This window comes from Polistes canadensis, unplaced genomic scaffold (assembly GCF_001313835.1).
Source record: "Polistes canadensis isolate GaletaPanama2010 unplaced genomic scaffold, ASM131383v1 scaffold_100, whole genome shotgun sequence".
NCBI lineage: Eukaryota > Metazoa > Arthropoda > Insecta > Hymenoptera > Vespidae > Polistes > Polistes canadensis.
Window position 1 is genome coordinate 21,687 of NW_014569647.1, and position 8,972 is coordinate 30,658.

The window sequence follows — 8,972 nt, forward strand, 5'->3', positions numbered from 1 at the left end:
ATAACATAAGTAGTACTGAAAAAGATATTCTTATTTTTTAATTGAAAAAAATCAATACAATACGAATATATTTGACAATGTGCTCTAAACATTTTTACTTTTACGCGTAATATTATTATTATTATATCGAATGAGAGAATAAAAAATGATTGGTGGGGGAAAAAAAAAAACATTAACATTAGCAAGAGAAAAATAAATAGGATGTGGTAGACAATTGATATTCGATTAATCTCGCTAAAATTTTCAAACGGTACTTGTCTTATCCTATCACGAAATCTACGAGGCAATTCAGCATCCTTTCTACGTCTAATTACTCATTCCGCCAGATAATGAGTTCCCGTACTACCTATCGACACTGGACGCGGAGAAGATGTACGAGCATTAGCAATTCTAAACGGTGCTAGCCAGTCTAGGGCCGTCTCAGAGATAAATAAAGAAAAAGAAGATGAAACGTCTTTTCGAAGTGAGCGTAAATAATAATAATTACACGTCGAAGAATAACAATCGCATATACCGTGAAGAATTGAGACTCCGTTAGGCGGACTAAGCGGCGGCGTAGGAACAGTAAAGTGTACGCAACACTATTTCAACTCATACACGTACCTATATAACGTCCTTTTCTTTCATTTTTTCCTAAAGGATGGACCACGCGCATCCATTCGCCCTTTTTTTTCGCAGCCCTTCTTCTTCTTCTTATTCTTCTTTTCGCGAGATAGTTCGCGGCCGCGGTATTCAACAAGATTAAATAAAGTTGAAAGTTTAATGGGTAACATCCGTTGTTCCGATAGATATCTTAATGCGACCGGATTTTCAAGTCCCTTGAGAGATAAGTAACCGCGCCAATGAAAGCCACTCGATAGTTTCTCTCTCTCTTTCTCTTTATCCTTTTTTTTTTTTTTATCTATGTATCTATATCTCTCTCTTTCTTCGTTTCTTTCTTCATTTCTTTCACGGTGGCGCGGCTATTTAAACGAGCATGCGCTTTTCGGAGTCAAAAAAACACAACTAGCATTATAAACGAAGGACAACCCTTTAATGATCGGCCATCCCATAACAATGTCGATCGGCGAAAAGATCATTAGGCCGAATTCCACGTCCTTAGTGATCTTCCTAAAAGATAAGTACTCAAGGGATACTAAATTCTTTCTATTACCTTCGGCATATTTCCGATTAACTCACAAATATAACCGCTATTATTCTACTCTCTAACATTCGCCGATTTAATTTAAAAGGAGTTTCTTTTCTCTTCTTTAACGATGCCGCCGTCATCGTCGTCGTATTTTATATAAAAGGTACATAAGTTCATTCGTTTGGTTTTTAAATACCTACTCTATGGGATCGGTAAAAGGACGATAAGAATTTCTTGAATATTCATAGGACTATATATCCGATGAGAAACGAATAAAATAGTTCAATATAATATACTCTACAAGAAAATAGATGATGACTAACTCTATACGTATGATACGTATTATACATACATACATAGATAACATGTATAGAATATAGTATGTTGTTTGAAGATGAAAACGCGTTCTTCCATAACGATCGTTAAAAGATATTATTCTTGAAGAGTAGTAAAGCGTAGGCGCGAACAGTATTAATTCAGAAGCCGAAGCGCGTTAATTGGAGCGAGTTGGTAGCAAGTATTGATTATTTTAGATTTATATCTTGAAGCAAAACTATTTTGTATCTTTTTTAAAAGCAAGATAGAAAAAAGGGAAATGAAGAAGAGTGAGAAAGAGAAATATATCTAGCGAATATGTTTCATGTAGACTTTAGGAAGGAAGGAAGGAAGTAAGGAAGAAGAAGAAGAAGAAGAAGAAGATGAGAACGAGATAGAAGAGAGTGAGATAGAGATTGTTTGATATAGACTCTACGAAGGAACTCACTCTCCCTAAGGGGTCTATAATTTTCCGTAGGCTATCTCGCGCGTGTGCGTGCACGCGCGTGCGAAATAGCAATCGTCGTAGCTCCAATTACGGTTCTCGAATCGAACTTTGTTGCTCTCGTCCGGTACGTCCGCTCTGTTATTCGTTCCAAGAGTCCAGAGAATCACCGGTTACGATTTTACCAAAGACTCATCGACACGCATACGTTGTCGATCGTTATTATTTCTCTTCTCGAAGTTTATCAACCTCCCCACCCCCCCCACACCCCTTTTTCTTATTTCTTTTCTGTAAATAATTTTTTTCTTATCTTAAATCCGCCCCCCCCCTTATCGCATAAAGAATTGATTGAGATACGTGATATTTTTTCGGGATTATATGATAATCGTTATATTTATTTTTGTTTCAAAATATTTTATTTATATCGATTTAAAAAATTAAACGATGCGAATATATCACGTTTTGTTTCTCAGCTTATTTAAATAATTGTTCAGTAAGTTAAATTAAATAATACTCTAATAAATGTGTCGCAGGGAAGTTTGACAGGGTAAAAATTTATAACGTTATATTTCAATCGTATTCATCGAGAGTTATTCAGCAACTCGATCATTAAAGTTCAAAGTTTTTTATTTATTATTACAAAGACATACATTCTTATATTTTTTTAAATAATAAAAATATACTTAGCATCTGAAACTCGTCATATTTAAATACGTAATCAAAACAATACTATTGTTTCATACAATGTATAAGATCGACATATAACGTTATAAATTCTTACCCTGTCCAACTACCCCTTGCAACACATTTATTAATAATTTAATTTTTTGTAGACCTGATAAACACAATTAATTAAATGAAATAACATTATTCTATTTGATTTATATTCGTACGTAACAAGTGGTGATAACAATAAGATATTATTTTTATAAAACTCTTGTAAGTGATTTTCTTGACATTTCAATAGTAATTAATGTCAACGGAACGTCGTATGGGGATTTGCTTTGATAGGGAAACAAAAAGAAAAAAAAAGAAAGAAACGTAAAATGTTTCTCGCACTAGTGATGGTCACAGGACGTACAACATAGTTGGCTAGCTTTCCATTCATGTAGGCTATCACTTGCAGAGTGGATAAGAGAAAGAGAGAGAGAGATAGTGAGAGAGAAAGAGAGATAGAAAAGGACACGGCACCGATACACGCTCGAACGACGTTATCTCGCGTGCAAGACGTGCATTTTACGGATGGATGGCGCCACTCTCATCCACATGCTGCAATCTCTGAAACTGGACGATCAAAGTTACGCGATGCGTGCCTATAACGAATGCCTCTCTTCCTCCTCATTCACTCATTCACCCTCCTTTACCATCCCTCTCGTCATCTCGATATTCTCTATCTACGACTACGAGTATTCGTTATTTACTTTACTTTACTTTTACTTCTTTTTTTTATTTCCACCCAACAGTCGTAGTTTTCGTTGTACAAATCGATTAACTCAAAGAGCTCGTAATTTCCGTTTCTCTCATTTTGCACTTCTTATTTGATATAATAAAAGATAAAAAGAAAAAGAAATAAATAAACATTTTCTAGCAGGTGCATCACGCGACACACGAGACATTTATTCTTATCGAATACATTTGTCATCGGAAAAATATATTCAATTGTAAAAAGAGAGTAGGAATGTTATTATACGATGATCTATTGTACGAAAGTTTTGATGAGTATACGCGTATACTTTAAAATAAATGATAAAAATGATAAGCTAGTACTTAACAGACTGACAAATGCTTACCCTATATGAAACGAGATCCAACGGTCGAATCTCGATTTCCTCGAGGGTCTACGATTAATCATTGTTATGAGGAAAATTAATAGCTAACTGCCCAGGGATGAGCGGTGAACCTGAACAAAGAAGAAGAATAAAGAGAATGATCGAAACTATACTGTCATCGTTCGAAATCTATCTAAACGTTAAACCATCAAACATTCAATTGCGTATCTTACCATTGAATCTTTCGAAAGAAGAATACAATTAATCCATTCGTTTATATATATTTGTTTACGATTAATATATATATTATATAATATAAGAAAAGGTTTGTTTACCACACGAGACAATGATTAATAAAACGATAAAAATTTAGAGGAATTTGAAAAGAGAAATAAAGATAGATAATTGTTGATCGAAATCGGTAACGATTGGTCTTGTCATCGGGAGGAGAAAAAAAGGGAGAAAAAGTATAAAAGAAAATAAAAGAAAAAATAAGAAAAGGAATAAGACTTAAAGGTGTAAGACGAGTTCGGTTGGTCGAATGACGCACGAAACTTGCGAGGAAAGGGAAGCGCGAAAAGTTGTTTAAGTTTAAGAGAGCGGTCAAGGAGTAAATATCTGGGTTGCCGGAGGAACAGAAGAAAAGAAAATAAAGAAAAAGGGATAGAAAGAGCTAGAGAGAGAGAGAGAGAGAAAGAAAGAAAGGAAGAAAGAGAAGTATATCGTGTAGACGGGAGCGTAGGTACGTACCACACCACAACCACCACCACCACCGGCAGGTGAGTTATATCGGTTAAAGGACGATGGGCAAGCAAAAGGAGAGAGGCCCTTCTCGAAAGGGCCTGCGGGAGGAACGACTTATCCCGCTTTATTCCAGTTTAAACGGTCCGTCAAAGTCACCATTACCATTTCGCTTCGCGCGAACCATTTATTTGCGCGGTACCTGGACGCGCTGCTTATTTATAGCCGTCAATTAATTATCGCTGAATAATGAGCGCGCATCCGCGGAATACATTAAGCCGAATCCCCATTCTTAGCGTCGTTTACTCGTCGGGGGCGGCCGGTTCTCTTCTTTCTCTTCATCTCGATTCTCTCTCTCTCTCCTTTCCTTTCTTTCTTCTTTTATTTCTTTCTTTCTTTCTTTCTTTCTTCTTCTTAAACGAAGGCCACCTTCGATTCGAACGAGCTTTTCTGTCCATGGCTCATTGTTCGTGTCCCTGAACGACGTCGACAACCGCGTTCGTCGATGTACACTCCCTGTTAAGCTGAAATAGGATCCGGTTCAGGTGTTGTGTCCGCGCGCTCGACGCGAGAGAAGAAGAAAAAGGATGAAGAACGAAGAGATAGAGAGAGAGAGAGAGAGAGAGAGAGAGAGAGAGAGAGGGAAGAGGTAGATGCACACCATAAAGAGGAGAAAGGAAAGAGAAAAGAGGAGAAGAATTTCTCGAGAGGTAAATTCATTTGCGCGCTGCCGGAACTGATTTATATGGCCGGCGCGTCGAGACACTTGTTTCACCCTCCACGATTCCAGATTCTTCACGGTGTACGCGTCCATCTTTCGGGGAAGAGGAGGACGAAGAAGAACGGGGGATGAGGAGTAGGAAAGATCTTTACGATCGAACGAGCCGGATCGATAAATTGTTCCAACGTGTTTGTTATCTCGCGATCGTACTTCTCGGTTTTTTTTCTCTCTCTCTCTCTCTCTCTCTCCACCCCACACCACCCCGGTACAAGAATAAAATTAATTCTATGTTGTAGAAAAAAAAAAAAGAGAGGAAAGAAATGAAATAAACAATTTAAAATGAAAAATTCTATAGAATTTTTGTTATTTAATCGTATATCAATGCTATTTTCTCATAGAAAATTATTCTACAAAATTATTACCTCGGATATATTGTATCCGGAAGTTATTTGCCAAATTTATGCGAGAGAAAAAAAGATGCATAGAAAATGTTATATTATTTTCTTACGATGTACCGAGCAACGCTTTCGAATAAAATAGTCAGGAGTCAGTCGTCCCTAGCGGTTCCCAGGGACTCGGTGATACCACACGGTGGTGAATACTCTTGCTGCGAAAACGTTACTCATCGATTCCGCACGGTGCGTCTCCTCTCCCGGTGAGAGTATACTATGAGTAGAAGGAAGAGGAGGAGGAGGAGGAGGAGGAGGAGAAGGTAAAGAAGAGAAAGAAACGAAATTGCGTGGCTAGGTGAAGTGAGGATAGAGGAAAGAAAAAGAAGAAGAAGAAGAAGAAGAAGAAGTAAAGAAGAAGAAGAGTGTACATTTAATACGCATACGTGGTTACGGCCAAATGATAATAAACGGGGGATAAATACCTAACGAAGGACGCAATGGTTGCATGGCGATCGCCCATTCATATGAAGCAGGTATAGGAGAGGAGCTGGAAAAAAGAGAGAGAGAGAGAAAGAGAAAGAAAGAAAGAAAGAGAGAAAGATAGAAAGAGAGGGGTTGCGCTTGCTCTGGCAAACGGCGCGTTCACCAGGGACAATAAATGACATTGGGCTGTGCTTCTCGCGACCAAACGACGAGCCACGACCGCCGGTTTCTGCCCGGTTTTCTCCTCCTCCTCCTCCTCCTCCTCCTCCTTCTCCTCCTTCTCCTCTTCCTCATTCTCCTCCTACTCCAACATCTCATCCTCTTACTCGTTCTCTCTTCTCTGCCGCGCCACTACCATCTCCTCATCCTCCTCTCCACCTCTTCTTCTTTCTTCGTACGAGCGTAGGCAGGTTGGCATACGAGCCGCGCGGTCAACTCGCCAGCTCCTCTCTCTGCTCTAATGAGCTTGCTATTATTTGCTTTATTGAATGCAATTAGAGCTTACTCCGTGTCCCTGGCTCCCACCTCCTCATCCTCCTCCTCCACCCTTCGTCCCTTCTCCTTCTTTCTCTGTTCCTTCTCGTCCTCCTCCTCCTCCTCCTCCACCTCTGTGCTCCACTCTTCCTACCACCTTGCGACCCATCTTTTCCCTCTCTTTCCTCACACGAACCTATCTACGTTCGCAGCAGATCCTCTTCTCATACATATACATATACGCACACACGGTCTCATTCGCAAAATACTCTCTCTCTCTTTCTCTCTCTTCTTGACGTTTTCCACGAAAGTGTGAGAGAAACAGCTCTATCTATTATATATCTTCTTACACATATATATGTAAGTATACTCGGAGATGTGTTTATTGTGTGTACGAAAGTAGGCACCTACGTTCATACTACGCGTTTCTACTGCGTAGCGACTATCGTCCAGAGTGGACGACGGGCATAGCAATCAAGCAACGGACGGACATGCATCCGCACACTACTGTGTAATTTCTAGAACAAAAACCTTAGCCGTAATTGTGTTCATTATCTTCGAAGAGAGAGAGAGAGAGAGACAGCCCCCCCCCCTTTCTATAGAAACAAAGCGACCCGGCATCAAGGGATTGGGATGAACGGAGATAGAGAATGAAAGAAATGGCGTTGAATCTAACAGCTTCCGGCGCATCTTCCATACTCACGACGATTTACTTTATTTTCGATCTTTTCGATCGTTTTCTTAGAATGTTCTATAAATTTCCCGCGCGCGAATATAATGAAGTCCCATCATGAAGAAGTGTTTCATTATAATTTTAGTGAGCTTAACATTGCGTGTCTTTTCTTTCTTACCGTGAGGGGGAAAAAAAGAAAAACAAAGTAAAATGGAAAAATAAAAAAAAAAAAAGAAAAGAAAAAATAAAGATTAAGACACGGGGCGCACTCACCAGAGATTGGCACCAGCGCGAATTTAAATTATTCCTTTCGTGTATTCGCAAAAACATTCTCGGGCAAAATGTTTCACCGCACGTACGGGCAAGTTCATTTAATTTTTGACACTTGCGGAACGCGCGCGACCGAAGAAAATATAATATTATAAGATAAATCGTGTTCGAAAATAAAAACAACACCGAGTGGGGGGATATAAAAAAAAAAACGTCCGACATTGTTTCAAAGCAATTTACCATGATATCATCCTAATCGAATTTTAATGGCACGAAGATCGAATAAAGGAAAAGAAGGAAAAAAAAAATAAAAGTACAAAAATTCAAAGCGATTAAACTCGAAAAGAAAGATTACTTGAAAACTCTCTCGGGTAGAAAATATTCAACAAATATGATACTCCCTCTCCACACACACACACCCCCTTCCCCCATCCATCCATCCATCCATCCATCCATCTAACCAACATCTTGGAAGATTTTCCTTATCCCCGCAAATGTTGATTTCACTTGCGATCACGTTATAAGAGCGTAAGAAATCTTCCCGAGATTTCCGTCGAAGGAACGCGAGAGACCGACGTCTAATGTAAGTGCTTTAGCGAGTAGTCCTTACGCACGGCATGCGTTGCACGCACGTCTTCGAGTAACATGTGTGCGTGTAGTACGAACCGATGTATGTTCGCATACAATACACACGTAGAAAGGTATCGGCGACGTGTAGAAGATGAAGAAGAAGAAGAAGAAGAAGAAGAAGAAGAAGGAGCTGAGAGGGGGGTGGGGTGGTATAAGTTGAGAGGAAAGAAAAGGTATAGAAAGAGAAAGAGAAGGACAAGAAGAAGAAGGAGAAGAAGAAGAAGAGAAGGAAGGCGGTGGTGTAATCTACGTACCGAGTAAGTAGAAAGAGAAAGAAATAAAGAAAGAAATAAAGAAAGAAAGAGAAAGAGAAAGATGGAGGATGGGTGCTGGATACACTGGCCGCATATAGGTATAATGACTGGCACTTCTATGCATTATCATACCGCTGGTGGCTTGGCCGGTGCCGGTGCTGGTGCCGGTGCCGGTGCCGGTCCGGTCGAAGCGCGCTGCGGTGCTGCGCCTGGGATCAGAACCGTGGTCGGGGAGATGAATAATTTCAGGACGGGCACGCAATTACGTGCGCGTACGTCTCGCGTACCAAGTAGCCGCTCGTCGACATACACACATTCATACACACACACACACACACACATAGACATACGCTTATACATTAACATGGTTTCAAACACGCACACCAATGAACGAAAAGAAGACACGGCGCGCACGGTGGAGAAGAGCAACACGAGCCAACGACGTGCCTCTACCAACCTCCCTGGCCAACCCCCTTACCACCCCCTCCGCCCCTTTCCCAACCCCATCCTACTTCGTCGCTCCATAATCTTGGTATCATTTATATTTCACTGCGGGCAATTATTTCGGAGCCCGGTCGTGCCCATCGGGTGTCCGATAAGTTCGGACTCGAATCTTTGCCCCGGAGTCTTGTGTATGTGTGTATGTGATAAAGAGAAAGAGAGATCGGGAAAAAGT